This window comes from Ambystoma mexicanum, chromosome 10, assembly GCF_040938575.1.
Source record: "Ambystoma mexicanum isolate Mex_15411 chromosome 10, UKY_AmexF1_1, whole genome shotgun sequence".
NCBI classification, from domain to species: Eukaryota; Metazoa; Chordata; class Amphibia; order Caudata; family Ambystomatidae; genus Ambystoma; species Ambystoma mexicanum.
In genome coordinates, this window is record NC_090932.1 from 1482211613 (window position 1) to 1482224268 (window position 12656).

Consider the following 12656-nt stretch of genomic DNA (forward strand, 5'->3'; position numbering starts at 1 on the left):
TTCAGCGACAGACTGGTGAAACATTTCATGAGGGGTCTCTTTAGAACTTTTCCCCCTACGAAGCGGTTCCCACCGTCGTGGAGTCTAAATGTGGTGTTGGCGGCTTTAATGAAACCTCCTTTCGAACCAATGTCCTCTTCATCCATGCAGTTCCTATCGTGGAAGCTGGCTTTTTTAATTGCCATTACGTCAGCTAGAAGAGTGTCTGAATTACTGGCATTAGTCATAGACCCTCCATATATGAGATTCTTTAAAGATAAAGTGATACTTTCAACTAATCCTACTTTCATCCCGAAAGTACCGACGGTCTATCACAAGCACTCGACCATTGCTCTCCCTACTTTCTTTGCGACCCCGTCGTCGACGGCGGAAAAGGCTCTTCATACGCTCGATGTGAAAAGAGCGTTAAAGTTTTATCTGCAAAGAACGCAAGAACTCAGAACTACCAGACAGCTGTTCATTGCATATGGTCCGTCGACGAGAGGAAGGGCAATTTCCAAGCAAGGACTGGCCCGATGAGTCTCGTCGGCAATTGCTTTTAGTCACTCTAAGGCCGGGAGACCCCTACAAGGGCACCCTAGAGCCCACTCCACGAGATCGACAGCCTCCTCCGCTGCGCTATGGGCAGGAATTCCTCTGACAGACATCTGCCAGGCGGCGGCGTGGTCAGTCCCACACACGTTCACACGCCATTACTGCCTGGAAAGGCAGCATGCGGATGAAGTACAGATGGGGAGGGCAATGCTGCGCCATCTTTTTCAATGAGGTAAGCCAAATGGTGAAACTGTTGTCTTTTACCTTGCTGATGTTTGGTTTTTTCCTTGATGTATCCCCTTTATATAAATATGTTACTGCTTACGTGGATATATATATATATATATATATATATATATATATATATATATATTTCTGAGGCTTGTGGAATCTGCTTAGATCACATGCTGTGCATAGGCCGACATCTAGTGGAAGCTGCGGAGTATTACAGTTTGTTTTTCGAAACTCGAAAATGGGCGTCGACACAGGGCGTGCCAGTAATACTATCCCTAGTGTGACGTCCACTGTACCCATGATCCCTCACGCGTCTAGGATCCCCAGATTGTTTTTTTCCGCCATTCTGGTCGGAAGCACTTCATCGGAGTTCCCTGGCTTTGCCATATTTGCACTCAAAACTAATTCTAATTTGCCCCGTTTTGTCACCCTTACGTCGATCAACATCTCGACGCCGAACCGGGGAGGAGATCAACGTCGAATACCCGACGGATTGGGCCTTGAGGCTTCCGCCTCGGCTCGGGCCTGGGCCGCTGGCCTCGGCCCTACAAGTAGGGAGAGTGGGGGGTGGTACACTTCCACACTCGGATATATATATAATCATATAGACACCTTCTTACCTACACACACTTGCCCGCTGCCCACAGGCGCGTATGGAGGGTACGCCCTTTCAGTTTTGCCCCAAGTGTAATAAGAAATACCCTTGGGTAGATAAGCACGCTACGTGCAATCTTTGCCTGCCCAGAGACCACCCCCGAGGCGGAGGGTACCTTCAGCGACGGCAGCGACGCCGGACTTTCGGACGGCGAGGGCACCAAGGCGTCGAAAGACAGCCTAACGCACGTCCCCGGCCTCGGAAGGTCGTCCGTCCCGGCGACTATGGGGAAGTCCCCCGGCGACAAAAGCGTTACACATACACACGCTAAACACAAAAAAGCCACCCGAGATTCGACGTCGTCGAAACCTCGAAAAGAGGCACAGAAGGAGCGGTCCGAAAGGACGTCCTCTGGGCGGTCCCGGTCGAGGTCGCCGCACGACGTCAGGCAAGCCTCCACACTTGCACATAGTGCCTCGCCCATTAACATCACGGAAGATCACTCGTCCGGAGACGAACACGACTTCCATCCCCAGCCTGCACCCCAGGAAAAGGGTACATCACTTGGGAGTAAGGAGGGCCCAGTTTCGAAGCCTAGTTCGAAACACAGGCATTCCACCTCCGATCCTCGACGCCAGGCGTCGAAAGATAAGGGAAATGGTAAACACACTTCCACCCACGGGGAAGGGGGTAAGCAGCAACGGAAACAACCCTTGCAATCCTCCACAACAAGAGAACTGACTTCCCCGTCCAGTCTTCTCAGGGACAGTCCATAGAAAGTTCCATCAAGGTCACCCCAAGCTCCAAACTCTGGTCATGCGAGGACATTGACAGAGTAATGTCAAGGATGTCTTCCTTGGCAAATTTCTTCGAAAGACACCCTGACCAACTCCTAGCTTTTAACCCTCAGGAATCTTCTCCCTCAGGTTCAAGGGACCCTATCCCTTCAAATAAAAGGCCCCGGGTCGAGACACCATTAAGGGCTTCAGACCCCTTTGAGGTCCAACCCTATTCTTGCCTTTTCCCTACAGGCCAAGGAGACTCTTCCCTTATAGAGGGTCAAGAATTTGAGACGCCAGAAGATCTCGCAGTGTCAGATTATTACGGGGAGGACGAAGACGAGGATGAGCCAGAAAATAGCCCAGATATTTTCAGAATGGACTCACCAGTCGAAAGGGAAGCCCCAGTGTCTGATTCCCCAATAGATAATCAGCCCCTCCTGAATGAACTGCTCTCTCGGGCAGCTAACCACTTCCACATAGACACACAAGGTGTCCAAGAAGAGAGGGACTTCGCGGAGGAACTAATAGGGGAAAGGAAGACAGTAGCCCAGACCATTCCCATCCTGAAATCTATTCAACGCAGAATAGCACCATCCCTTATCAACCCAAACCTGACAAGACCTGTAAACCCGAGAGTAGAGAAGCTGTTTAAAGCAGCCCAGTCGGACCCTCTATATATTAGAGGTCAACTTAAGCCAGACTCTCTAGTCGTAACTAACACCCGCAAGAGAGCTGGAACCCCATTATCTTCCTCTGAGGCTCCCCCTGACAAGGAAAGTAAGAAACTCTATGGTTTTGGTAGAAAAGTAGCTTCCACGGCAGCCTACCAAACCAGAATCGTGAATTCCACCACACTGTTGGCCAGCTACAACTGCCATCAGTGGGAAGAAGTGGCAGCACTAATAGATTCCGCTCCCGAACCCCTTAAGAGCCAGCTATCTCGCATTTGTGCAGAGGGAAGAAACGTCTCAGGCTGCATTTTAAAAGCAACTTTGGACGCCGCAGACAATGCGGGTAGAATTATAGCAGAGGGGACTGTCATCAAAAGACATGCTTGGTTGAGGCAGTCGGGATTCAAAGCAGAAACACAAGCTGCACTCTTAGACAAACCAGTGGAAAGTGATCTCCTGTTTGGTAAAGCAGTCGAGGACGCTCTAAAAAACGCTAAGGAGGAATTCGACACCCTCAAATCCCTTGGCCAGTTAACTACAAAACCACCTAACCAAAGAGGGAACGGCAATTTTCGTCGCCCCCGCGGCCAAAATTCCAATAGAGGAAATAGCTATTCCCACACCCAGGGTACACAGTGGAACACCAACTCACAACAGTCTACCCAGGGGTATGGTAGGGCTAGTAGAAGAGGACGTGGTAGAGGCAGAGGCAGCCCCAGTAAAGGAGGCGGCACGCCTCCACCAAAGCAGTGACGCTCATTTCAGGGTCCCTTCCCATACAACCCCAGTAGGGGGACGAATATCCAGCTTCACCCAGGCATGGGAAGGGATAACATCCGACAGGTGGGTGCTGTCAACGGTATCCAATGGGTACTGTATAGAACTACTGCAACGTCCCCGAAACCATCCTCCAAGACAAAAAGTCCACTCTTTAGAGCATCAGAAGATCCTCCTCGAGGAGATCTACAATCTGCTCCAAAAGGACGCGATAGAAATCGTCCCAAGCCACCAGGTAAACAAGGGTATTTATTCAACTTACTTCCTTGTTCCAAAGAAAGACTTAACAATGCGCCCAGTATTGGACTTGCGGCCTGCCAACAAGTATGTCAAGCCCCAAAAGTTTCGTATGACTACACTACAAGAGGTAATCCCCCTCCTAAAAAAGGGGGATTACATGGCAACTTTGGATATGAAAGATGCCTATTTTCATATTTCCATGCTCCCAGCGCACAGAAAGTACCTACGCTTCAAGGTGGACAGCCAACACTATCAGTTCAAAGTGCTGCCCTTCGGGATAGCTTCGGCACCAAGGGTATTCACCAAGGTACTGGCGGTGGCGGCTGCACACCTACGCAGGAAAGCTATCCCAGTATACCCTTATCTGGACGACTGGCTCATAACGTGGGAAACCCCAGTGATTTGCAGGACAAACATTCAAAGGACTATCGACCTCCTTCACGAATTAGGCTTCTCAATCAACGAGAAGAAATCAAGCCTAGTGCCAAGCACCTCCAAACAGTTCCTAGGAGCTATCCTGGATACTCAAAGAGGGTTAACGTTTCCTTCAGAGGAAAGAATTCGGAATATACTACTGCAAATTCCGCAATATCAGGCCGGTCGCCAAATAACGGTACGCAGGGCAATGCGTTTGCTGGGCATGTTGGCTTCATGCATTTACCTGGTCCCCCACGCGCGACTGCACATGCGTCCCATGCAGGAATGGTTGGCGAAACAGTGGTCTCAGGCAAGGGGTCAGTGGGACGATCTAGTGGTCGTTTCGCCAACATGGTACAAAGCCTTCACTGGTGGACAAGATTAAATCTTGCTCAGGGGAAACCTTTTTCACGATCCCGAGGTACAGGCAATAGTCACTACCGATGCATGCCTCACTGGGTGGGGAGCTCACCATCTCCTCCACACAGCCCAAGGTCTCTGGTCTCCCTCAGTAGCCAGGAACCACATCAACCTGCTAGAACTTCGGGCAGTATTCAGAGCACTTCTAGCATTCGAGCCCTACCTGCTCAACCTGGCAGTGGAAATCCGGACGGACAGCACAACAGCCATGTTCTACCTGAACAAGCAAGGAGGGACTCGTTCACCAAATCTGTCCAAGCTTGCCCAGAAAATCTGGATATGGGCACTCAGACGGAACATCTTCCTGTCAGCACAACATGTTCCAGGGGAACTCAATTCCCTAGCGGATGCTTTAAGCAGAGACTCCCTCCCAGAGGAACACGAATGGGTTCTACACAAAGAGGTCGTAGAAGACATCTTCTCTCAGTGGGGTTGCCCCACTATAGACTTATTCGCCACAAGCGAAAACAGACAATGCCCAGGATTTGCATCCAGGTTTCCCCAACCAGACTCCCAGGGGAACGCCCTGTGGATGAACTGGTCAGGGATGTTTGCGTACGCTTTTCCACCAACTCCTCATCAGGAAGGTGGTCAACAAGATGAACAGAGAGTCGATGACGCTCGTCCTAATTGCTCCCATGTGGGCAAGACAACCTTGGTTCCCACACTTGCGCAGGATGGCGGTGTGCGAACCCATCAGACTTCCAACCTGGTACAACCTTCTGTCCCAGCACCAGGGTCAAACAGTGCATCCTCAACCCAACTCAATGAACCTCGCAGCATGGCTCCTGAGGTCATAGAGTTTGCACATCTCAATCTACCACAAAGATGTATGGACATCCTAAAAGAATCTAGGAAACCAAACACAAGGCACTGCTACTTTGACAAATGGAGGAGATTTGTTATTTGGTGCCAGAATAAACAAATCAACCCAATTGAATGCACTCCTTCCACTATTGTTACATACATGCTCCACCTGCTAGATGCAGGTCTGGTTTTTAACTCACTCAAGGTGCACCTGGCAGCTCTATCAGCCTACACCACCTCCCATAACAAGGTATCGTGGTGGAAAATACCAGTGGTTAAAGCTTTCATGGAAGGAGTAAAGAGACTTCATCCTCCAATTTCCAACCCACCACCAGGATGGGACCTGAACGTGGTGCTATCTAAACTCATGGGCCCCCCTTCGAGCCCATGCATAAAAGTAGTCTCAAACATCTGACTTATAAAACAGCCTTCTTAGTAGCCATTACTTCTATAAGAAGGGTCAGTGAAATCCAGGCTCTGTCAGTGCAGGATCCCTTCTTTACTGTCCACAAGGACAAACTGGTTTTACGCACACACCCTAGGTTCTCACCTAAATTTATCTCTAAATTCCACGTAAACCAGTCCATCGAGCTTCCGGCTTTCTTCCAAAACCCACAAAGCTCGGCTGAGGTGAAACTACACACACTAGATGTGCGTAGGGCGGTCCTCTACTATGTAAACAAGACCAGACCGTTACGAAAAACAGATCAGCTGTTTGTCTCCGTAGCTACAGGCAGAGAGGGGGATCGCGTCTCTAAGGGTGCCATCTCTAAGTGGATTGTTAACTGTATCCAGCTGTGTTACTCACTCGCTGAAAAGACTCTGCCTTTCACGCCTAGGGCCCACTCTACAAGAGGTATTGGGGCCACTCTGGCTTTCATTGCAAATGTACCCCTTGACAACATTTGCAAAGCAGCTACTTGGAGCTCTATTCACACTTTTACTCAGCACTACTGCATTGACACTCATTCCAAGACAGATACACCAGTGGGACAAGCGGTTCTAAGACATTTATTTGCTCATGACCCTTCTCACACCCCACCTCCTTCTTCAGGTACTGCTCGCTAATCTATGCACAGCATGTGATCTAAGCAGATTCCACAAGCCTCAGAAGAGATACATTACTCACCGTAATCGTATTTCTGATGCTTGTATCTGCTTAGATTCACATGCGACCCACCCTTCCTCCCCTCTGAGAGAAGGCGCATGGTTGCTTGTAGTCCTACCTTTCTACCTATCTGCTTGGATTATCTGTACTCACGCTACTCCTCATGCTACCTCATGTCAGGAAAAACACAATCTGGGGATCCTAGACGCGTGAGGGATCATGGGTACAGTGAACGTCACACTAGGGATAGTATTACTGGCACGCCCTGTGTCGACGCCCATTTTCGAGTTTCGAAAAACAAACTGTAATACTCCGCAGCTTCCACTAGATGTCGGCCTATGCACAGCATGTGAATCTAAGCAGATACAAGCATCAGAAATACGATTACGGTGAGTAATGTATCTCATATATATATATATATATATATATATATATATATATATATATATATATATATATATATATATATATATACATATATATATATATATATATATATATATATATATATATATATATATATATATATATATATATATATTTGGACTGGGAGTGGTTTATTTTTGTAATGTATGTTGCATTGCATTCTCACCTCCTTCTTCTAGGATACTGCTATACAATTTATTCTAAGCATGTGAATCCATGAAAGATCCAATGCTGGAGAAGGGAGTAGTTTCTTACCTGTAACTCCATTTCTCCAGCGTTGGTATCTTTCATGGATTCACATGCGCCCACCAGCCTCCCCGGAATGCAATGTGCAGGATATATGCATAAACAGGTTTCCCCCTTTCTTCTTTGGAGGGGTCGAAATCTGACGGGACCCGCGGGGGCGGGGCTTTTATACCATTACGTCCTATGGGGCATGCGTGGACGTCCCTGGGGAGGACGTAGATGTGGATAGGACACACAAGTGTCAGAAGTTTTTTCCTATAGGAAACGACTATCTATGTGTACCGAGGGTTCCCAGTCTGACGACGGGGAATATTCTAAGCATGTGAATCCATGAAAGATACCAACGCTGGAGAAATGGAGTTACAGGTAAGAAACTACTCCCTTTTAATTGGAGAGTTAATGTAGTCCAAACCGGTGGAGGTAGTTGTAAGTGATGTGGTTTTAGTTTTGGCAAGAGGAGAGTAATGTTTTTTTTTGCTAAGTCTAGAGCCTAGTCTGAGATTCCTATGGCTGAGTGTGCATGGTTGGTTGGGTGTGGGTTTGCGTGCAAAGTGATCAAGCCAGAGGGCTGGTGAGTTCAAATATGTATTAACACTTGGCATGATATGCTTTGGCTCAGAGCTAAGCAGTGTAGGAGTATGTGATGTTGTAATCCAATGGGGAGGGCTGAGTGCAATCAAGACTGTCGTGCCTAATTGGGATTAGGTAGTACATATGTGCTGAGTATGAGTGTACGGAGTGAGAGTTGATGTTGACGTTAGGTCCTGTGGTTATGGTGGACAGGAGTGCCCATTAAATGTGGAGGAGCCAGTACATAGTTAAGTGGGTGCAAACAGAAGGTTAGGGTCTCAAATATCGAAACGTCAACAAGCACAACAGTTAGCAATCATAACTGTAAATAGTATTGTTGCAATTACATTAGGCAGATGAGGTAGAGGTTAGCTCGCATCAAGGGCAAATTAGGCAATTGGGAGGCCGGTAGGTTGCTAAAGATAGTTAACATGGGCACATTGGCATATTCAGAGGCAAGCTGGTTTACACAGGTAACGAGGCATTCAGTGTACTGAGTATTGCAATTACTAAAGTGTAGGTCAGGCATAAGTACATAGCTCGCAGCAGACAGCAGTAAATACGGTAGTAGCTTACTCAGCTATGCGGTGTTACACACGTCGATTAGTGGGATCCGAGAAGCTAGTATGCGAGGATAGCAGCTGCTGTTGATTTGAAGAACTAACAAACGAAGATACAATATCGATTGCTGTTAAGCAAGTAAGCATATATTATTCATCCACATTAGACATATGCTAGATAATGTGCTACAAGGCAATACGGTGTGCTAAAGGTTAAGGAGCAGCCAAGGAGAGTTGTGGTAGTCATTAACTGAACCTCTTTAGTGGGTGCTGTGAGCGAGTGGGTCTGCACTGAATAGGGTTCGCTCAGGTAATGCATGCATATTGTTGTCGGGGTTTGGTGTAAATAGCTTACCAGTTTAGAAGGTGGTCGGCGATGACTAGAGTTCTTAAATTCTGATAAATCCTGAGTAGATTACCAGATCATTCTTAAATTGGCTGGGCGGCGGCTTACGGTGGCAATATCCACTGCATGTGCGAAGTAGTTCTGGATATAGTGTTGTGCTGAGTGTCCAGTGCAGTCAAGGATAGGCACCGATAGGCGGCACAGTAGCCTTAGACAGGTGAGGTGCCTTGGACGGCAGTGCCAGCTTGCACCTTCCTGTGTTGATCAGGGCCGAAAATATGTGGGAGCGCCCAATCCGGAGGCAGCTCACATAAGGGTTGCTTAGCAACCAAAGACAACAATAGTAGCGCCGGTCATTTTCTATCGGCCGCGTGTGATCAGGATACAGTGCAGTTCATATGGGATCCTGGGAGCCACACGGACGTTGTGGCCCAGGAAAGGCTGTAGAAGTGCAGATCCATGGCTGGCTTATCCTGTAAAATACACAGAGCTGGGCATTGATTGGCTTCTAGGAAGTGGACAGGCGGCAGGCTACGGGAGGGGCTCCTGGCCACCTTCCCTCTCCTCGGCGACGGCGAAATGAGGCACAGATAGGCAGCATAGTAGCCTTAGACAAGTGCCTTGGACGGAAGAGCAGGCTAATGCCTAAGACGCATCAGATGAATAAGAAAAGTGACCAGTGATTTTTGGCAATTCATCAAGTCCAGCCATCCATGAGGGGTGGAGACTGAGAGAAGAACCTGAGAAAAATTGAAGCAAAGTATATTTGTAAGCTCAGGTCTGTCACCCAAGGTCTTAACACGGAAAATGAACTGGAGGTGTTTTTGTAAATATGGTAAATTGCTTTGCATCTTTTGTTAGAATAAGCATGGTTGGCCACCAGTAAGTCTCAATGAGCAGCAACAGATGGGTGGGCTTTCTACTAAACAATAGGATAGCATTCTACACTGTGTAGTTGTATAGGGCCAAATTGGCACAGAATAACACCTGCTAAAAGTCACACTGACCCTACAGTTTCTATCTCTAAATTTAGATGAATTGGTCATGCATATTTCCTAGGCATGATATATAATTTGCTTTCTTCTGCTTATCTTTTTATGAGGACCAAACTTCACATTATGATCAATCTTAATTTTATTATTCATTCTTGCAACTATTGCTCACTCAAATGGTTATACTCCATACTTTAATAACATTACGCTAATGTTTACATTTTAGTATTTTTGCATCCATATTTTGAGACTACTTAATATCTTTGCATCCATATTTTGAGACAATGGACTGTGACCATTAGCTTCTGCCACATTAAGATAGAACTGCAAAACTTAGGCCTCTCTCCAGTTTTCAGTGTCTCAAATCTTGGTGTTCTAATAACTGGCTGCCATTCTGTGAAATCTAGGCCTTTCTCCCATTGTCTAGGTGTCTCAAATGTAGGTGTTTTAATTACTGCCTGCCATTATGTGAAACATAGGCCTTTCCCCCGTTATCGTGGTGTCCCAAATCTTGGTGTTTGTTCACTGCCTGCCTCTCTGTGAAGCCTAGAGCTTTCTCCCGCTGTCCAGGTGTCTCAAATCTGGGTGTTCTAATTACTACCTTCTATTCTGTGAAGCCTAGGCCTTTCTCCCGTTGTATAGGTGTCTCAAATTTAAGCGTTTAATACCTGCATAGCTGTGAAAAATAGGCATTTCTCCCGTTATCTAGGTGTCCCAAACCTTGGTATTTGATCACTGCCTGCCATTCTGTGACGGCTAGGCCTTACTCCTGTCATCTAGCTGCCAGGAATTGAGGTGTTTAACTATCTCATTGTAAACCTCCTGTGAAACCCACTAACCTAAAAGCTCAAATTTCTGCATACTTAACTTGCACATAAATCCACACAACCACCTTCTCGCACAGCAAACCGCACGCACTTTACCACACTGCAACAAAAAACACATAAGTTGCACCAACAGCACACGAGGACTTGCATCTATCCGATATTCACACCCAAGCTCGGCGCACAGAGAAAACCGAGCTGAAGCTGCCAACAGGATGCCACCTTTCTCGCTTTCATACTCCATCTTCACAGACTAACCCACACCCCGCCTTCTTGTTTGAAGATCCGCCTGGGGACCAATTCCCTTGGTGACGATGCGCAGTACAAATACCTTTTAACATTAACACCTAATGACGTCGCAACAAGTTTTACGTGATTACGACATTGGTCTATTTATTTACTTGCGTTTCATAATGGTGTTTAGTATGCCACGTGAAAATGCTGTTCTCAAGCTTTACTCAGCATTTACAAGGAACCCTCTGTATATTGTAAGTCTTTTTACCATTTTAATCCACATATCTTTCATATGATTCAACTGTTAACTTTATATAGGCAGATAAGTCATGCACAATTCTAAGGCATCACATATAGTTGCTTTGCCCTTTACTCATTTTATTTCTAATATAGGATAGAACTTCACATTATGATTTTGCCAACTATTCTTATGGTTATCTCTTGCCAAAAATGTCTAGAATTCATATTTTAATGATTACATTAATATACTAACTTTGACATTTCAGTATGTTTCAATGCACAATTCGACACTACTATTGACAACACAATGCATTTTGTATGTGAGAACATCATGAGCATATATAGTTACTTGTGTTGCAAAACGGTGACTAGCGCGCCCCATGAAAAAGCCGGTTGTATGCTCTATTCGGCATCAACAGGCAACCCTTTGACTATTGCGAGTCTAAATACTGTTAAAATCTGCAACGTATTATTTTAAAATTTGTATTTTATTAGGTTTGTATGCACACATGTCACAATAGACTATGTTTCCTTCATAGGACTCAACGGTTACATTTCTCTGAGCATTATAGCATCATAAAGCAACCTATTCAGGACTTATTTATTATACAGTAAATTGACTCTTTCTACCGCAATAGCTAATTTCGTTGTGGACTACAACTGTTACTATATACCTTTTGGGCTTGCTAACATGGACTATCACTCTCTTTTTTTTACATTTATCGGCTATATTGAGCCTTGCTTTACATGAGCCCACAATGAACTTATCTATATTTGGAAGTTAATACAGTTTTGACAACATGCTGTTAAGGTTTCTCAAACAGGTACATGGAGGACAATTTGTTTATCATGTTTGTTGCATATTGAGACAATCTGGTGCTTTGCACACCATATGAGGGTACAGCTAATTTATTGCCTAACAGTATCTTTGTTCTTATTTTTGTGTCTCGACCTATTCTTCTTGTTTTGTCCTCTTACACTCCAGTTTCCTTCCTTTTTGATTGTTACAGAATATTGTTTAACGTGTAGGAGGAATCCTTGTAATCACTGTTAATACTGCCTTGATAAAGCCCTTAATGAGCAAAACTCATGGCCATGCAGTCTGCATCACTGTGGCATTACTGTATCTTTAAGTACGTAATAGCAACAGATTGCTACGTATCAGTAACAAATTGTAGAGTTTGTTACACTTTCATGTTTCTAACCCACATTTATACATGTGTTGATGAACCAGTTTGGTATAATTCTAATAATTAAATAATGTCACATATAATTTCCATTGATTGGAACAAAATCAGAGTTCCTGCATCAGGGAAATGTTTTCCTCTACTATGTTAAGCTAAGTACTAGATTGTGTGCTATCTTTCACTGCAGTTTTCCACCTCTTAAAAAACAATCTCTATATGACTAGTTTGCATTTGGTACAGTTTTCATTGGTCTGACAACCATTTCCTTATCTTACCATAAAAAGCGATGTATCATGGAATGTGTTTTTATTCCTTATTGAACTTCCTTTTGTTGAGAATAATTATACCCAATATTTTCCTCAACCACTAAGACAAATAGAAAACAATGATTTATATGAATCTATTTCCAATATTAGATTGTTTGAACATTAAATAAATTAAACTGA

General features: G+C 45.4%; 1 protein-coding gene across 1 annotated transcript in view; it reads left to right on the forward strand.

Moving 5' to 3' along the window:
- SETD1B (SET domain containing 1B, histone lysine methyltransferase) overlaps positions 1 to 12656 on the forward strand; it is a 993120-nt gene that overhangs the window by 839872 nt on the left and 140592 nt on the right. The window lies entirely within an intron of this gene.